Here is a 20,032-nt window from a genome sequence, read left to right on the forward strand (position 1 = left end):
TCCCTGACCACATTCGCTTCAGGCTTGGCAGCTCTGGAAAGGCTCCATTCATCAGGGCAGCTCTGAGCCGCGGGAGTTACCACACCGCACCGCGCACTCGCAGAATTCCAGCACGCTGCAGATTTCAGCAGCCCTCCCTCCCTCCTTTCCCATTTCAAGCAGCCTGACATATGACTGTGATTAAGTAGGATAGGAAAAAGCCCCAATCAACTTTTCTCTTTTTCATCCCTCTTTCTACCTCTTTTCCCTTCAGACACCCCCTCCCCTTAAATAAATAAATAAATAAATAAATCTCCCTTCTATCCCAGCATTGCATGTTAGTTAGCAATTGATGATTATTATTTTTCTGCCCTGTATTTAAAACAGTACCCATCTGTTACTTGCAGGATGGCTGTCTCTCCTTCTCAGATTTCTTCGGTTTCAGTGCAGCAGCCTCACCGGCTCCAGGCAGGAAAGCTCTTTGTGTGGCACCAGAGAAGATCGGCTGGACCAACAGCAGCAGGAGCCACCACTGGCCGTGAAGCCGTATGCTTACAGACAGAGCAAATAGAACAAGATTCTCAGGTTTCCAGATGTCACCTTTCAGCCTCCGGTCCCCTCAATGACAACGGACCTGAGAGGCAACAGACGAGCCTCACTCATGGTAGCACAAATGAGAGGACAACTGGGAAAATAACCATCTCCACTGTGCGCCTAATGGGCTTAGTTTCTTCACCTTGCACTGAAAGCACCAGGGTCATCCATTTTTGGCATCCAAAAAAAGCCATTCAGAAGTGAGAAGAGCAATCGGTAAAGAGGCCTTAGTAGCAATATTGCAACTAGCCCTCAAATGAGCCTTTATTTTAATTAAGAAAGGGTAAAAAACCCTTCGTGTAACTCATTACCTTATGGAACAGAAGGGAACCCCAGCTGCTGCAATGGCAGTTCAGTGAAGGTCACCCATCCAACACCTTCTGGTAATGCCAGAGCACCTTTGTGTGTGCTTCAAGCCCCCTTTTCAGCTCCAAGTATGCTTTCTCAAAGCTTCATCTTCTTTCTCAGAAGTTTTCATCCTTCTGCTTACAGAACCGCCACAGAAATCACCAGGACACCGCTAAGCTGTGACACCTCTGTTGTCCCTCCTTGTCAGGCAAAACACTGGCAAAACAACATCTAGAGGGAAAAAGTTAATGGCCAAAGAAAAGCTTAACTCAGACTACAGTCAGGATTCAAGAGACTGCATACAAGGGATAACGCTGTATTACCAGGACAAGTTTTCTACAGGTCTGTTCACTTCTGGAGTTCCTTCTTGCAGGACCCATCCTTCCCGGAGAGCCTTCTCTCCGGGAAGGCTAATCTTGCCAAAGACTGCATCCAAATTACAACATCCCCTTTTCAATGTGATAAAGTGTAAAGTTATGCCGCAGCTGGCTATACCTGAAGGCAAAACCTAATGAGAAACTAAAAGAGAAATTAAAACAGAAGTTTATCTAATTACTATCTTTGCCTTGTTAGCCTAGCCAAAACACTAACTTAAATATGCATCCTAATTTCATGTCATCACCTTGCTTGCCTGGAGCCACTGAAAAGTACCAGAATCCACAGTGAGATTTCCTGGCATTTCCCCTTCATCTCTCCCCCCCATTTTTGACTGAACCCAAGACTTCAAAAAGAGTAAAACTGCCCATGTGCCCACAGCGAAATCAGACCTTCAAGTACAGTCCTCCTAGACAAACCACAGCAGGAAGAGAACGTATTTGATCCATCTAAACCAAATCAAATGAAAAGTGCATCTGACACTTCTAAACGTATCTAGCCTGTGGCTTTCCAGAAGCTGAGTGCCCCTACTGCTCGGGCAGTGCCTGCTCCTGCACCCCAGCTCAGCTCGCTAAAATGAGGACACGACTCCACCAGTCTGAGAACCTGATTACCTGTTTCCCAGGTTCCTGTCCACATCAACACAAAGCCCCTCTCTGTTGGGATCAAAAGCTGGAAGCTCATTTAATAAGGCAACAATGCTAAATGTACACGTTACCTTGAAAGGTCTGCCAGGAGTTCTCACACACCTCTCCCTGACCACTCCATGGCCGTGTACACACAGCTCCAGGACACAACACCACGTCAGCGCCCTCAAAAGCCCTTGGCAAGTACAGAGGGAGGTATATGAAGTTCTACCAAGCTACTGAAGGTATCCAGCAGACACGGGCTGTTGCTTTGTTAATAAAAATGAGAAAAAATGGAATCCGAGTTTCTGCAGCTTGCTCTTATCATCAGCTATTAGTCTTGTTTCTAAGTCTACCAAACTGTCACAGACGGCAGGGAAGGGGAGATGTTTTACACAAGTATGAATGGTACCAGCCTTACGAAGAGGCAGAAAGCTCGACTTTCCCTGAAAGTCCAATCCATCTGGTTTTACAAATACATACACTTAACTTTAATCTAAGCACTATTTACAAAAATACATACAGACATAAAAGAGCATAATAAATTAATAGCTCACAAGAGGCAACAATGACTAATGAGAGATCTTACTCTCCTTTCCAAAGAACTGGCTCAAGGGAACACGGCAGATAAAATTACCTAGGTTGACTCTCTGTGTTTCTGTTAAACACAAACTTTGGTATATTCTGAACTGTCTGTGTGATGTTTCCCAGCTGGAAGACATAAGATTTCCTAAACAATTCAGAACTTTAACGTGACCTTACAGCCGTCCTCTTCTTCCATTCAGCCAAGGGATATGCTTGTTAGTTTATACAGGGTTTATCTTATCCATCAAATTCCCCTGCTCGAACACTGATGTTGCCTACTTGTGGTCATACTGTCAATAGAGCCTGCAAAATCCTCTCCTATAATCTGACTCCTGTTTATGGACAACAGTCAGTAAAGCTGTAAAAAACAGTTATGCAAAACACTTCATGAGTAGTTAACTGCATGAATAAAAGGGTCCCAAGTAGACAAATATGCTCTACACGCATGTTTTAAATCTACATGCTTGGCCTGTATTTCTTTGATGAAAATTGTCACTGGTGATTATTTGGTGTTGCCAAATTTGTAAATATAAATGATGGCTGTTATCAGACTGTTATCTGATCAAGGGCTTCAAGTTCAGAGTCAAACCAAGACTACACTCTGAAATTCTTGACACTGCTGCAGCCTGTATGGAGAGCTTGCTTCCCATGTATTTATTGATAGCATGTTATAAAACTGGGATGTGAAAGCGCTGTTTTATCTCTAGGGCAAATAAAACAGACTGGCATTTCACCAGAGCTTTCCACTTCCCACATCTCACGTCGAAGGGATCACTTACTAAAATCTGTTTAGGCTTTTCTCTGTTCACTGTACCCTGGACTGTAATGTGATTATACATGGAAGAAATGTGTGTACATATGCACGTGATTGAAACATGACAATTATTTTCTCCTCTCAATTTTCCTCTTTCTCCCCAAATTACTAATTCCAACATATTTCTCAGGTGATCACCTATTTTCTTAGAGCTGAACTGTTTTAATCATTCTGCATTCCACTTCAACAAACTTCACCAATCCCACTTCTACTATAAGCAGCCCACAAACTTACTGAAATTTGAAAACACTAATATTAAAATATGAAATGAAAGCAAAGAGAAAACTTTTAACCCTTTGTTAATTGCATTTCCTAATGTGCAATATTACTGCATCAACATCTGTTTTGAGGACGCAATTCCACAAACATGTACTTCATTAAGTCCAGTACTCCCTGTCCAATTATACACTAAGACATTTGTCTTTCACTGTGCTCAGCTACAAGTTCCAGAGTCTGAGTTGCATTATACCATGACACCAATTATATTAATAAATATATAAAATAAATATATAAAATATATATAAAAATAACAGATCATGCCACAGAATGCTGATAAATCCCCATTTAAATACAGTGTCATTTTAGCTTATACTGTAACTTCTGTCTATGAGAAATGATTAAATCACAAATAGACATGACAAGTAAGAGGACAAGTTTGGTGTTGTAGGAGAGGTTGTGAGAAGGGAGAAAAGAAAACTGCCCATCATTAAGAAGTGAGCATAACAATCCTTCCTGCAACAAGAGGAAAATATTCAAAACTGTACTCCGACAACGACTAGCTGTCAGATAAGTCTGATTTACTTCAATACTGTTCAAATATTTAATATTTATCAAATTAATATTTAGTCTGTAATAATAATCATCATAAGCTGTGGTTCACTGAAATGCTAATTGCAGTTTCCTGTTGCCCAGTACCCTACAATGGTAGGGAAGCCTCATAATACAGGAAAGCAGAACTGGTGCAAAGTCATTCGGATGCTACAAACACATTTTAAAAATTTTGAAAAAGTAATTTTATCTTGGTAGAGTTTATGCCAGATCAGGTATCATCCTTCTTCCTGCAGCTGGTACAAGGCTGCTATAAATACCTCATTGTGTGATCTGGAAAAGCCGACAAAAATGTGAATCAATTCTTATATCTGCCCTGGTTCAAATTCATGTTGCTTGTGGCCATGTGGCTGGGCACAGATGTATTGACAAATACTGATGACATAGACTAAGTGTACAGATGCTGCTCAACTCTTTTTACCACCAAATGTTCAGTTACCAATACCTGGGATCAACACAATCAATTCCATGTGTGAAAGTGGGATTTTCAGCTATAATATTCACAGAATGGTTAAGGTTGCCCTCTGGTCCAAACCCCCTGCTTAAGTAGAGCCACCCAGAGCAGGCTGCCCAGGACCACATCCAGGAGGCTTTTTAAGACCTCCAAGGAGGGAGACACCAAAAGCTCTTGGGGCAACCCTTGCCAGTGCTCCGTCACCCGCACGGCACAGAAGTACTGCCTGGTGTTCAGGGGGAGGTTCTTGTGTTCCAGTTTTCAAGATGGAGCCAGGCTCTTTTCAGTCCTGGATAATAATAACTGAAAATTTAAAAACATTTTGACATTACACGATTAACATCTTTTGGCTAGCGTTAAAGTCTTTGAGCCAATGGGAAATTTCCAATTGACTTCAGTGGTGTGTGGATTGGGCTTTTAACCTCCTACCTGTAGCTCATTCAGCTCCAGCTTAGACTTGACAAAATCCTGCCAACTTCACTGTGTCACTTCATAATAAACCGTGCTTTAACTGAAGCTAACTGAAAGCTGGAGCTTTTGATGAGTGTTTGCAATTACAATTTCATTTCCCTTCGTCCACTGCACACACAAGTGCCGTAAATCTCTATCATTTTAAATAAGGATTTCAAGGGTAATTTTGGCAGCCAAATAGGAGCATGCATCATGTTTGAAGTACTGTATAATCCTTTTCTCTCTCTCTCTCTTTTTTCTTCTTTTTTTTTTTTTTAAATATGTTGGTCACAAATCTCAAAGTCTCGAACAAGCTCAATGCTCACCTATCTCAGATGACATTTTAATTGTAGCTTTTAACTGCACATAGACTATAGACTAATGGAAGAAAATTGAATAGGAAGTTCTTTGAGTATACATTCAGATGGTGTCTTTACTGAGAATTTCCTTTGCACTACTGAACTTTATACGAATGTGACATCTACAAATACGATTAAATGCAACTGGAAGAAAAACCTTTAAAAATAAATTTAATGGATTTCAGAGTTTTTTGAAAATTTATTTGCAGCTTTATAAGCGTTTAAAATCCACATATAATTTCATAATTCATAGCAGTATGGAAACAGCTTCCTAGGTCTCTCTTTCTGCCACCTCCAATTGCCTAATGTTTTTTTTATTCTGTCCTAAGATCCAGAGAGTGCATTTTTGTGTGTATCTTTTTATTATCAGAGCTAGAAATTGTCATAGGAATGGCTGGTGGTTTGATTTTTTTCCTCTCCTTTCAGCCATCAACAAATTTATTCTCTGACAGCCAACGTTATGACCCTCATAAAAGATGTTCTCTAGGTGGTCTTTATACACAAAGTCTTACTGACAGTATTTACATTTGTGAAAACATTTTAAAAGCACCAAACGATGGTCATGCAAAAAGGGAACCAGAATTCCCACACTTAGCAGCTGTATGAAACTAAAAGGAAGTGAGAAATGGCCCTGAGGCTCTCTCCGCATGGTACCATGTTTGTTAAGGTCCTTCCTTCTTTTCCTTTGTAGCAGTAGCATTTAGTGTAATTCTTCATATGCCTATGAACACTAGAAATACACGCTGAATAACTGTATCCATAGGCTTTGTTTGTTTGCTGCTGTTTTAAAAATGTAAGGCTTTGTTTTGAGATTTGCATCACTGCTGCTGCCTTGAGACTACAAGCAGTTTCTTTCACCATTGACAAAACAGATGACACTCTGTTGTTGTGCCCTTGCAATAATCATCATATTAAAATTTTTATTGCAAATGATGACATTTATAATAAACATAAGTGGCTAAATGCAGCCAAAAAACCATTCAAGTCAAAAAAGTAGGAATTACTTGTTAAGGAAGGCAGATATAATAAAGGCTATAAAGACTATACGGAACATTAATTCCCATTTATCAAAGTCAATATTCAAAAAATGTAAGCTCAACACCTAAACACAAAAACTCCTAGGCAGCTTAGAGGCATAAAAAAATGAAATCCAAATAAAATAGGAAGGCACAGTCTGCAGGTAACATACAGAACATTACATGCATAAATATTTTAGCATTAAAATTACAGAAAGCATGTACAAATACTTGGATAACTATTTAAAGCAAAATACCAATTTGAAGATGAAGGCAATTGAGGATTTTGATGTCCAGTTATCAGTAACATTCTTTTTCAGAGAAAAGTGGTGAAACTGCATTTACTTTCTAAAACTTCACTGAAACTACACCTCATACATCTTGTTGCAAAGGCTGAAAGGCAGACCTTTAGGAACTGAAACTGCAACGTTATGCTCATAGCATGTAACCATCTAAACTAACAGAAAAATAACACAATAAAGGAGAATTCCAGCAATGGTGCTCAGCCACCCACTGCCATCAGAGGGTGTCTTTCTGCTGACCTTGGTGAGGATGTGGCACGTGTAAGCCCCTGCTGCAGGCAGTTCTCAAACTTAAGAGGCAAACTCGAAACCTGCACTCCACAATTTAAAACACACATTTGCTGATGGGAAATGTAAATATGAAGGCATACCTATTAGAGCAGAGAACAGTAAGAGCGATGACTCGTACTTCTGTCTAAAGACTAAGTTTTGGAATCACATTTTAGACTATGCTGGAAACTCGACTGCCAGTATTAAAATGTGAATGTTGTAGATCAGTACAAAATAACTCCATGCAGAAGCCTGACTTGAATACTTAAAATAATTTCTCTTCTTAACCCACTACATTATTCCCATTGGGGAAATATTTCTTCACTCAATAAGAAAGTTAAAAATCAAAAATCAAAAAGTTAAAATTTTTCACTGAAGCTATAAATCCGGTATTTTATTTATTTATTTATTTTTACCAAAAAAAAAAAAAAAAAGTGATGATAATGTTAAGAAAGTTATCTAGAACTCAGTGAAAAAATCTAACTGCATTTTACAATAGTCTACAAAGCCTAAAAATACTGTAAGTCAGTGTGAGTTCTCCAGACTGAAAGACTAGAATATAAATGTGAACTTAAGAAACTCATTCATTCCCAAAAGATTCGTGATCACTTTATACCAGAAATTAAGGAAATTGCCATAAGGTCTGGTATCTTAAAAAAAGCACACACAGCACTTAATACAGTTTGGGTTTTTGTTTGTTTTTGCTTTGTAATTTAAGTTACCTTGGCTTCCCAACTATAATATCCTGTTTTGAGCAGGAATTGAAATTTTAAAAGTTCATATGCAGTTATAGTCCTAAATCCCACTACCTCTATTGAAAAATTAGTGTTTAATTCTACAAGACCTTTTGAAAAACATCTAGAAATAAAGATTTAAGTATTTACACCAGATGCATTAGATTTCAAATATGGCTGAATAACTTATTCCAGAATTGTACAAAGTAAGGCACTTGAATCTAAAACATGATGCACTGCCTGATGAAGGATTAGTTATTTGATCCTAAAAAAATCAACCCAGGGAATGCAAAAAGTCTGGTTGTTTCCTAGCTGTACTTAAACGTCTCACAAAGCATTTAGGAAAGGTTTTGTATCTGCACTACAGAAATTAGCTGCAAGCTAGAGAATAACCACACCAAAATCAGCTTTTTCCTCCCCAAAGTTGATACTTGTCTCAAAACCAGGAAACAGAATAATACAAAAAGATGAACACAGATTTATTTAACAAGTACCTTAAAGAATTGAAGCAGGCTGAAGTTCACCATTCAGGACTCATTACAGCCAAACACTCATACTATTTTTTTTTAATTTTTGCTAGTTAAAGAAGTAAATACTAATTAGCCAATAAAAGCTTACTGTTCTCCGCCAATGCTTTTGGGATATGTTTGCTATCTGTAAGTTGTATTGATATTGCTAGTACTATTTTAAAAAGGCAACACCATATTATACCTTGTATAAGAAACACCCAAGGGCTGCAGGGCATTGTCATTGTCAAATATTTATTTCCTCTCAAGCCATGCCAAAATACCTGTCAAAGAACTGGTGTGAGTCACCAAACGTGTGAATCTGGTCATTAAAAACAAACTTTCTGTATAATTTCTAAACATCTTTACAGATTTACATACAGGCTAATATTACGAACTTCATTTTGACTTATTTGTACATGGTGCCCTTTCTGCATTCTGACAGCAGTCACTTGCTCAAGCCATTGAAACTGGAGAGAAAAAGGGAAAAAAAAAATGTTCAAGTGGTATTCCTGTCCCTTCAGAACAAGCAATCCATCAGCATTAAAACAAGAAATCCCTTTCTCAGGAGCAGTCTATCCTCCAGCAGCATCTTAATCAAATATGATTTTGTTCTGAATTCCTTAAGTCTGAACAACTGAGTTTTGTTTTTTGTTTTTGTTTTTTTTCTTCTGGAAATTAAGCTATATTAATGACTAATACCACCACCAAAACAACCCCCTCAGCCCCCGGTTCCTTAGTCTCTCTTAAGGACAGTCAGAAAGCCACAAAAGACAGACAGAGCACTCCATGGCTTTTAAACAAATACTACCACATTTTAAACACGTGCATGTTTGCAAAAGCTCTAAGCCTCTATTGCTCAAACCACTTGTGGTTTCTCAGTACTTCTTTTTTGAATGATTGTGTCTTTATAAAATAAACATGTTTGAGACTAAATTACTTGTGTGTCTGTTGGGAATAATTATAAAATTAGCTTGTTCTAATTTACACTTGTGGGTTTTAAAAACATACCATAGCAAGTCTCCTGGTGAAACCAAAGTCTGACATGTCAAACATGGTTTAGATCATGTACGTGGACTTTGATTTTCTCAGTGCAGTAGTCTGATCTCTACAGAAGGCTTAATCCTTTTTTTTATTATTTTTTTTTTTTGGGGGGGGGGCATAATTCAGCAAATAAGTATTCCCATTTGTTGGTCTCTACAGACACTTGTGTTCATTCAACATGCCAATAGGTTGTGCAATATATTATGCAAATAATAGAACTGCAGACATACAGCAGTGATTATCAACATGTGGTATCTTCAAGCTGAGTTTCAATAGTTGACAGTATGCTGCTCAGCCATAACACATCAGAATTTTGGCTGCTGAATACCTCAGTGTGCCAAACACACGATGGAAGGATGTGCTACAGTTCCAAATACATTCCCTAAGAATGTATTTGAAGACTAGCTAGCACTACTCAGGACAGCAACATGTGATTTATTTTTAACTGTGTCCTTCAGTCCCACTGATTTCAATGATCTAAGCTACATTTTCCAGGAAGAGAAATCAGCACATTATCACAATGCTTCTACTGTACTATCTTGGCACAGGACGTTAAATTTTTGTGCATTAGGTAGTTGTTGCTAGAGATAATTTCCAGGGAACTGTGGTGATCAGCTTATTTCCAAATGCTTTTTGCTATTCTAGTAGACAACAGCAGTTGACATGGTCAGTATTTTAATACTGATATTCCAGGATTCAGCTAAAACAGGCTTAGTCAACAATAATCAGGTTAGACAGATCAAAGTCTTACTCAGCTTCCTCCTCTTTTGCCTTCATCTTGCCACTCATCACCTTTTCAGCAATGTACTTGCAACTGCATGGACCCACATGACATGCATCCGTAATGAAAATTGCTCGTTGTTCCAAAGGACATCACAGGCTTGTTTCCATTCCCAGTGGCAAGAACAACTTGTCAGGCCTCCTACAGTTTGCCTTTTTTATCCAAGGCCAGGAAGACAAACCATACTTTCTGTACCAAGATAAGGTGGTTTTAGATCCTGTGTTTACATCCTGCTTTTGATCCCTCAAGGTTGCAAAGGTTAAGTTATCCTGCCCTTGCCACCACAATTTTTTTTTTTAACCTTATTTCCAAATTTATCTTCTCATGAAATACCCGAACAAGCTTTTTGTTTTAGATCACATGGAAGCTAATGCTTTGGACAGCAACTTTTCCATGTATAGTGTGGGTTCCCTGCAATATACCTCCAGAGACTCTCATTCCCAACCTGCCCCAAGCTTTAGTTCTTCCAGGTCTAGTAATAAGTTCTACCAACAACCCCCTCCATCTTCCTCTTTCCTTCCGTTGCTTAAAAAAAAAAAAAAAAAAAAAAAAAACAAAAACATCCTGAGTCCCACATTCTCCTGGAGTTAGGGTGGTCCTTCCCAAATCCTGCACCTCACCTGTCAGTGGTGAATACCACCCTGTCACCTACAAGCTTCTTTCTTGCACTCCCTTCACTGACTCCTGTCCTGCCCCCCTTCCTCACTAGCTCAAATTAAACATTCCTCTCTTCATACAAGAGAAGAGGATGAGAGAAAGTTTGTGCATGGGTAAGAAGGGAAAACTCCAGATTCAAGTCTTCCCAGGGCATCTCCTGCCTTCCAGGGTACCTCCTGCACCTACCATTTTAAAATGTCTGTACTAGTCGTTGTTATGTACACACATACATACACACATACCAAGGTATGTGTGTATATATGCACATAGAGGTGGACACGTGTAGATATTCATATATATATGCACACACATATAGACATAGGCACACACATGTATATGTAGCAGAACATGAATACACACCCTTGCATTTAAATGACTGTGCAGAGTACAAAGCACCCCAGCCTTTACTGGCACTTTTTACCTCCTTCATAGCGTATTTTTTCCAGTGCATTCTTGGGACTTAATTCATTCTCTAGCTCAATACAAAAGACAACAGTAAACATGGTATTTGACAGTCTGAACTACACATGGCGTATTTCACCAGCACAATTTTTCAAGTGCACTTGAGTTTACCTTGTGGGTATTATAGAGAATAAGTAACCTGTTCCACTCCATTCATTAATCTGCACTCCTTCCCCATCCTCTTCTCCTGTGCTAATTGACTTTCAGACACAAAAGAATCAGCTACAATGTGAGAAAGGTGTATTTTAACCAAATATATTCCTCAGCACATATTTTATATTATTCACATTTCCAAGCTGAAAGTTGCTTAGCAGTGAACTACTTACGATATGGAACAGGAAAGTAACAGGGTGTTCTCTTGCATAATTTTCCACACAAATCAGCCTTGCTCCATTGATATTTGCCCTACGTTACAACATGCAGCTAAGTCATACATTAATAAACTGAAAGTTATGAGAACAGCTACTGAAGTATGGTCCCTAGCCACAGGATGCTGCATGCTTCACCAATTCAGCAACTCCACTGCCATCTATATACAGTACTAGAAACAGAAATGGCACTTCTTACGTTTCAGTTCACCTTAAATGGAAGAGTTGCTGTAAATCTTTCGAACAGCAGGTACTGTCCATTTCAGAGGTCTGGCTTTATATTTTGATAGTTAGATTACAATCAATAAATGGAAAAATCCAAAATAAACAAGTCAAGAAAATGTCTAACTTCCTGGAAAGTCAGGCTCCCCCAGTAAAACAAACATTTGAGCAGTGTCAAAGATCTGTTCATGTTTAAGGAAAACAACCACCCTATTTTCCTTGCTTCATTTGTGACATAATGCTTATTCCTGCATTTTGTTTCCAAAAACATCACAAAGAAGGTCAAGCTCCTTTGAGGCAAATATTATTATTGGGGATAGCCTTTGCTTTCTGACACAGTCCCATTCAGTGGGAAGAATAAGCAGAACAAGCATGTGCTCTGCTGTAAAACAGACCAGTCTGAAGATTGTTGCTGCCCCAAGGAGTTCTTGATTTCAGAAGGGGGTCAGGGAAGAAAGAATTAAAACACACATGGAAGGATTGCCGGGTTTGGACTTAAAATATGTTACAATGGAAAAAAACACTGTCATATGTTGGGGTAGGGAAAGACAGAAGGTGAAGGGACCCGAGATACCGTGCCAGTCTATGACATTGGATGTGGACTACTCACAGAAGAAAGCACAATCTCATTTGCAGCCTGCTTACATCTCCAGTTTCCAAAGCACGTGTCCTGTACTCATACAAATGAGAGTTAAAAACTTTCAGTGTATAATGTGTAAGTATATAATGCTGAAAATAAAGCTAAATTAAGACAACACTTAAGGGCAGTCTTTTTGTAGCAGACTAGGATGGAAGGTAGGGGACAGTTAATGTATTTTTCTTCATGAAGCCTGCAGCCATTGTGTGAGTATTTAACCTGACAGAGTAGTTACAGTGTGGGGAAGTGAGAGAGCTCAAACTACAATGTGCTTTTTTTTTTTTTTTTTTTTCCCCAGCGACAGCATTAAGTGATTCTACCCTGCATAGCTTAAGTTCCTCCCACAGCTCTACACAACCACTGATTCATCACAGACAGGAACCAAATCTGTCACTGATTACATTTGGGAATTTCTGTCATTAAGTATAATTTTTAAGCCCTACTGTGTACTGATAAACTCCGAGCATGAACTCCCAGCTCCTCCACTCCCACGGAGTAACCAAGCCCAAGCAAAGTGCTGCTGATCTCTTGCACAGGCTGCTCTGTGTACCCACTGGGAACCACGCATCCCAAAGACTTTAGACATACTTAATTTTTCCAAACAGAGAAAGAAGTGCAGTGAGTTGGATCTTGCCTATTACATATATCACTGGGCAATGTTTAATGGATGCTCAAGAAGCATGGAGTAATCTCTGAGGAGGAATAACTTTGGTTCAGTGCTCAAAAACTGCAAGAGCATGCTGTTTCACTACAGGTTTGGGCTTTACACAGCAAAAGCCTTACAATGAAAAGAAAGGTACTTGACTAACAAATGAACACGTTAGATTAAGTACCACTAAATATTTAAAGGTATCGATTTAAATGAGTTCTCCAGTGTGGGGAGGAAGAAAAAAAAAGCAGACTCAATTACATCCTAACCCAGTAAATCCTCATTTCCTTCAACATGGCTTTGCCAGAATGAGATTAAGCTCAGGGCATATTAATTTATCTGTAAATTATTATTAATACATTTTCATGTATGTTAGCATGGCAATTTTTCCCCCTGCATCTTTAGCGATCTAACAGTGGAACAGATTCCTTTACTGAGAGCCCATGAGTCCTCCCAACAGATGTACCATTTCAACAGGAGTATTTCTCTCTCCTTTCATGATTGATTCAGAATTCACCCAACAGCAATTTAGCCTTTGAGATTATACACGCTGAGTAAACAAAAAGACGAGACAAAATGTGAGCATTCAAAATGAGGGGCAACAGCTTCACAAGCTGCAAGGGACTAGAAGGACACTTGCACCAAGGTACATTAGGAGGATTTTACTGAACTTAAGGGATTTTTTTTTTTTAATTTTATTTTTTTGCATTTAGGACGGAATAAGTGATCAAAGCTAAAGCCCAGGCTCAGAAGCTAGTCAAAGAACTCGAAAGAACATTTTTATGCCAACAATAAATTCATTGTATATTTTGCTAAGCCAGAAGCCAACGCAACTCTTAATGTCTACCCACCTATATGACCTTAAGGGTACAAATATGATTACAGCTCTCTTATACCCTGAAGTTGCAGGCTATAGTACAGTAAGCATCTGTAAACTGATAGAACTGCATTCATACATAGTGACATGATTATGCTGCTTTACTGCTAAAAATGGTATAACACTCTCTTAAGAGTATCTCCAAATTTAAAGCTACACAGGCACAAAACCAAAAGTCTGACCTCATCAAAACACATTACTGCTTGCAATTAGAGTTTGCAGCCTCTGTCAGATAAAAAATGGTACACGAATAGAAATTGTATCAGACTTGTTCAACCTACCCACATCGCACTGCATGAAGGACACACAGATGGCTGATCTGCTGCACATATGGTCATTGTTAAACCAAACCAACCCAAGTCTTTGCAGTTGTCACAATGAAACCTACCTACAGATACTTTCAAAATTTGCCAAAAGGAGATAAGGAAAGCCAATAGTTTCATGCTAATTTCAAAATTTGCAGTTAAGAAGTCAATACTAATTTTCACACTACACTTTCAAATATTTTACAGGTTTTAATTTAACTCACATTCTGTATGTAAATAGTTATAACAAGTCAAACATTTTAGCACAACAGGAAGCAAGGGCCATTGGGGAAAACATCTCAGAGAAGACTTTCAGATTTGTATCCCCTTCTGTCTCCTATTTATGGTAAGTAGAAGTGGGATAGGCATTTGCTGCTTACTTTTGAAGGCATATCTCAATTAAAATAGGTCTTAAGATCCTTAGCAAATCATGTCAAACCTCTGTGCTCTCATACAGCAATACAGAGCCGTAAATACAGCACCAGGCAAGTCTGTACATTTTTCTGAAGTAACAGCATGGGCAGAACTTTTTTTTTTTTTTTAAAAAAGACCTCTTACTGAATGTGTAAGTATGATGGAGAGCTCTTGGGCAGGCCATTTCAATGGCATATGGAAAATGTCACAAGTTCCAACAGTAGAACAAATTGCTGTCCACTTTGTCATGTTGATCTACATGTACTTGCTTATCTTCAGAGCTTTTACTGATACCTGTGCTAGAATTACACATTCCATTCCCAATACAGGTTATGTTATCACATACTGAACTCACTACAAAGCTCAGAACTTGAAAAAAAACACAGAATAAACAAACCCTCCATTGACAAACTTTCTATGAGCTCATAATAATGAACAGTGTCTTATCTTTATCAACAGATGCTGTCTTACCCTTATCAAGAAAAGCTGAAACGTCCCTTTCTCCTATTCAGTTTCCAAGAACAAAAGAAATCAACTCCACCCTGTGGGCAAAGAACATTTTTTAAATGATTAGCAATATTCTGAAAGAAAGTTTAATTCATTACAAAACAATATAGACCTTCCAATTCTGTCATGAAATTCAGGTAAAAATATTGTACCTGGAAAAAAGACCAATGACGGCATATAATTTTGTATTACTACACGATTTCAACAAGTTACATGGTAAATGCTCCTATGAACAGCAGTGCACTGGTAATGAAATATTCAGAACACTATTTCATGAGGAAAACTATACTTTTATGAATTATATCAGCTTCCAAAATAAACTGGCACCACTGCAACCCCCATGCAATCTTTGACCACAGAGGTTTCCATCGCATCTTAACAGAGGCCATGGAAGAAGGAAATGTGATACACATTATTAAAAATACTAGATGCCCTAATAATTCACATCCTTGATACACTAAGGACCATCCCTCCTGTCTGTTATAATACATATACAAACCCAAACACTTCAATGGGAGTAGGCTAGAACATGGATGTCAACAGATGTTATATAATTTAATGTGAGCTTAACAGTGAAAACTATTTTGTTAGAAGCAAAAGAAAATAAAGAAAATGGAGCAGCAGCTACAAAAGGATGCTGAAGGTGGTAAGTATACACCTCATTCTTGTACTGTAAGGGAAAACAATTTCACGGACTGAACAAAGGCACAAGAGCACAGAGGCGAGGAGAAACAGGAGGACAAGAGCTTTTGCTTCTTCCACAAACCTCTTTAATTAACCACTCCATTATCACACTAGAATGCAAAGCAGAAATTATTCATTTAGACAGCTTCTATAAAACCTTTACAATGTCACTGCTTATCTTATCTAAAGTAGTTTTACACATATCAGCACCAATTCAAGAGTTGCAGAATGGCTCAATTTCATTCCTATCCCGAACAGTGGCCAAATATTTATCATTTCCTTCACAATACTGGAATAGCTAGAAATTTTGCAAGGCCATAAACAGAACTGATTTGTTGATAATGGTCTGATTCAAGTAGCAGTCCTTGTTCCTATACCAGATTTGTTATCCTCCAGTTGTTATAAACCGATGTTTGAGAGGAAAAATTAATGTTGTTTGTTATTAAGGAAAATACCTATCTAGCATTTTCTCAGTGTTTTGCCACCAATCATATGTTTATTTTTTTTAAATCTGCAACTAGCTTATAATGATGTTGTTAATTCACAGTGTATGTTACTTTTCTCCTTTTTCTGGAATAACTTAAGAGAAAAGCACCACAACTTTTGTTCATAGTAGTTCTATGAGCATTCATATATACAAAATAAACTGCTGCAATAAGTTGTGATACTTTGTTTTTTCTTCCAATTGACACAGACCACCTGCTAATGGTTAGTAAGTCTTCCCCCAAATACTTGTAACCTTGGCATTTTATGAGTCCTCGTGCATCTGTAACCATAGAACTGTTTGGGTTGGAAGGGACCTTAAAGACCATGCAGTTCCAACCCCCCCCCCCCGCCATGGGCAGGGACACCTCCCACCAGACCAGGTTGCCCAAAGCCCCATCCAGCCTGGCCTTGAACACCTCCAGGTGTTCAGGCATCCACAGCTTCTCTGAGCAGCCTGTGCCGGTGCCTCAGCACCCTCTGAGTGAAGAACTTCCTTCCCAATCTATATCGTCCCTCTTCTAGTTTAAAAACATTTCCCCTTGTCTTATCACTATGTGTCCATGTAAAAAGTCATTCTCCATCTTTTCTATATGTCCTCTTTTAAATACTGGAAGGCCACAATGAGATCTCCCCAGAGCCTTCTCTTTTTCAGGCTGAACATCCCCAGCTCTTTCTTTCTTCACAGGAGAGGTGCTCCAGCCCTCTGATCATCTTTGTGCCCCTCCTCTGGACCCACTCTAACAGGTCCACATCTAATATATTTCAATAATATATATAATAAATAGCAATATATAATTCAACTTATAATCTAAATGAAAAGATTTAGTGACTTCTTTCCCTAGAATCATTAGGAATTCTGAAAACTTCCTTTTTCAATGCTAAACAACTTCAAAAGTGCCAGGATACTGGAGATCCTACCCTTTTACTTATATCAAGTTGTGTACTTTATGTCATATCCTTTCCAAAACATTAAGTTCAGTGTCTGAACACTTTGTCTGGTGTTTATACAAAGCTACAGCTCAAAAAGGTGTGCTTTTCTCTTAAACTGCAAGCACAGAAACTTAAACTTAGTATTGGGCCTTATACAGTCATGGATTTCATGAACCAGCTGATACTATGGAAGCAAAAAGCTGGGAAACACTACGGTAATTATAAAAGTGTCCTGTTTCATAAGACAAGGAAGCTTTTTGCCACAATTAATATTTTTTTCACTTTTTAAATGTAGGTGAAAAACATTTTCATAGGTCTCTCGTGTTCATTCAGGGAAGCTGCCCTTTTCCCTCTCGTGCCATTTATCAGACTCACAAGCAAAAGCTGAGAAAGGCACAGATTGGAATAATTACACAGATAGTTTGGGCCTAATTAAACAAATTACTCAAAATCAGTAGTATTTAAAATCTATTGAGAAAATGAATAGATGCCATCAAAAAGTTTCTAAAGGAGACAGATTACAGAAAAGTGCTACAACATGAGGAGTTACAGGATTTCACTTGATGCATCCTCTGTGATGCAAAAAGACTGATCTCAATGAAAAACCCAGTGAGAAATTCTTTTATATACAGTGTTTACCTATGCTACAACTGTGCAATTTGACTGCAGAAGCCTAGATCATTCTACTGGACATTGGGTTTCATTGGTGGGTTTACTTTCTAATTTACACAGAACTGTGATGGAATAAAATCAATCTAATGTATTTCCAATCATCTGTACCTACAAATTTTATTAGGGAAGAAAAGTAATTGCAATATAGACAAGAAGCTGAGTGTGCACATCATGCTAATTACAAAGACAAAAGGATCTCATCTGAAACAGTTTCAACCCCCTCCCCTCCCATGAGACTCACGTGAAGAACTAAATGGTCTGAAAATAAGGCAGAATCACAACAAAATAGCAGTTCTGCTAAGAGATGTGACATTTTAAGTTTACAATTTTAAAGTGGCATATCAGTGGAAAAAGGAGAATGCTCTAAAAAGAGGGGAAAAAGAAAAAAAGCAAAAAAAAACCAGAAGATTCAGCAAAACAGGTGAACCTTCAGCTGAGGAGAAACTAAGCAAAAAGAAAGAAGTGATTTCACCAAAAGAATGGCCATCATTGATAAACCATGAACTCTTCTATCCCACACACAATCAAACACAGGTGGAAACTACAGCACACGGGCTGTAGGATGACGACAATTCACCAACCTACACAATTCACATATACACCTAAAGTTTTCCGCGTAAGTTTCCTAGGTTCCCTAAGGCTCACAGTGTTTGTTATCAGCAAAACACAAGTCTCTGTCTTACAGCATTCTTATATTGTTGCAGAAATAAAACCACTGCTGCTCTGCCATACGCTGAAGGCTCATCTATTTCAATCCATTTCAGTAACTCAGCCTTATTCAGTTTTTCTGCTTATTCGGTTATAGTGCAGCAAATTAGTGCTGTCTGAGTGACTCAGACAGCAAGCACTAAAAATCACAAGTGAACTCCAATGCAACAAAGTCCTCGTCTGCTTCAGTTTGTCCCTCCACAATTACTTGTGCTTTCCCACACCCACAGATATGCTTTTCATGCACAAGCTCCATGCCACTCAGGCATTCACACACTGAGCCATCTCCACTCACTATTAGAAGGAAAAGTACTTATCTAAACAGTCAGCGTGAAACCTGAGCCATCTGTTTCCAACTGAAGTCCAAAATATATATATATATATATTCAGACTGTCTTTTGGACTAATATTCAAATATTTTATTGGTATAAGAAGACTAAACGCTGCCCTTCCAGTCTCAAAAGTCTCTCCAAAAAAAAAAAAAAAAAAGAAAAGCAGGATTACATTCCCAGCATTACAGACAACATGGGGAATTAGGTTTCAGAATTTGCTGCAACTGTCCCCGTAGCATGCAGAAGTACTGCAAACCGCAGGAAGACTTCCTGTACTTCCCCTGCAGCCTGTAGATTCACTCCAGCAAACAAATGCAGCTGACGAACAGCAGGACTGAAGTGCTAAACCTTTGCAGCCCAGCTGTCACTCATCCTGGAGCTACCCTCCTACACTGCACACCATGCCTGGGGACAACTCTCTACCAGGAAAGGTCCCAACATTGGAGCTACCACTGTTCCACTTGTTTGCACAGACAGCTTGAGAATCCAATACTCAACCAGTGTAAGAACTGGAAAGGCTCTTGATCAGTGGCTTTCACTTATCCATCATCTCCCACAGGCTTTCAGTCAAGTCTGTAAAGCAAAGAAGCTCAAGGAGTAAAGTTTACTTCATCATGCAAGCAAATAGGTCAGATTTATCCCAGGATTAACAGGATACAACACAGCTGTAAACCAATGAAAAGACAAAGGCTGCCGTTGCTTGGCACCGTAATTATTTTATTAATTTATTTTTCTTAGATTTTAGGGAGTATTTTTGCTTTGCTTTAAAAGCAAATTATAAATTCTATAAATTCCCAATTGCCTAGGTCTTTGATTTCTGAAAGACTGATAAACAGCTTCATACTTAATAATCCACTCCACTTGAAAGGATTTCAATGCCTATCAGCCAAAATGCAGTAACACTGTACTTGTTCCCACTTACTTCACAGAAAAGAAACCAAGAAACTAAACAAATGTTACTGCTTAAAACAGAGTCAACTTAGAAAATATTTTCTATCAAGTTCAAGAACAAACAAAATGAGACAGTACAAACAGCCCCCAAGTTTATATGGCTCTA

The 20,032-nt window shown here is 38.5% G+C and overlaps 1 protein-coding gene across 10 annotated transcripts in view; it reads right to left on the reverse strand.

The window, feature by feature from the left end:
* BMPR1B (bone morphogenetic protein receptor type 1B) overlaps positions 1-20,032 on the reverse strand; it is a 261,476-nt gene that overhangs the window by 185,277 nt on the left and 56,167 nt on the right. For 5 of the 10 annotated variants that reach the window (XM_080591073.1, XM_080591076.1, XM_080591063.1 and 2 more), the window contains exon 2: positions 15,128-15,198. The exons of 4 other annotated variants lie outside the window; for them this stretch is intronic. The gene's annotated coding sequence lies outside the window, so the exon portion shown is untranslated. Of the gene's footprint in view, positions 1-369; positions 1,153-1,244; positions 1,441-1,910; positions 1,950-15,127; positions 15,199-20,032 lie in introns of those variants that run through there. One more of the 10 variants, XM_080591070.1, reaches the window with a different exon arrangement.

This window comes from Anser brachyrhynchus, assembly GCF_964034855.1.
Source record: "Anser brachyrhynchus genome assembly, chromosome: 4".
NCBI lineage: Eukaryota > Metazoa > Chordata > Aves > Anseriformes > Anatidae > Anser > Anser brachyrhynchus.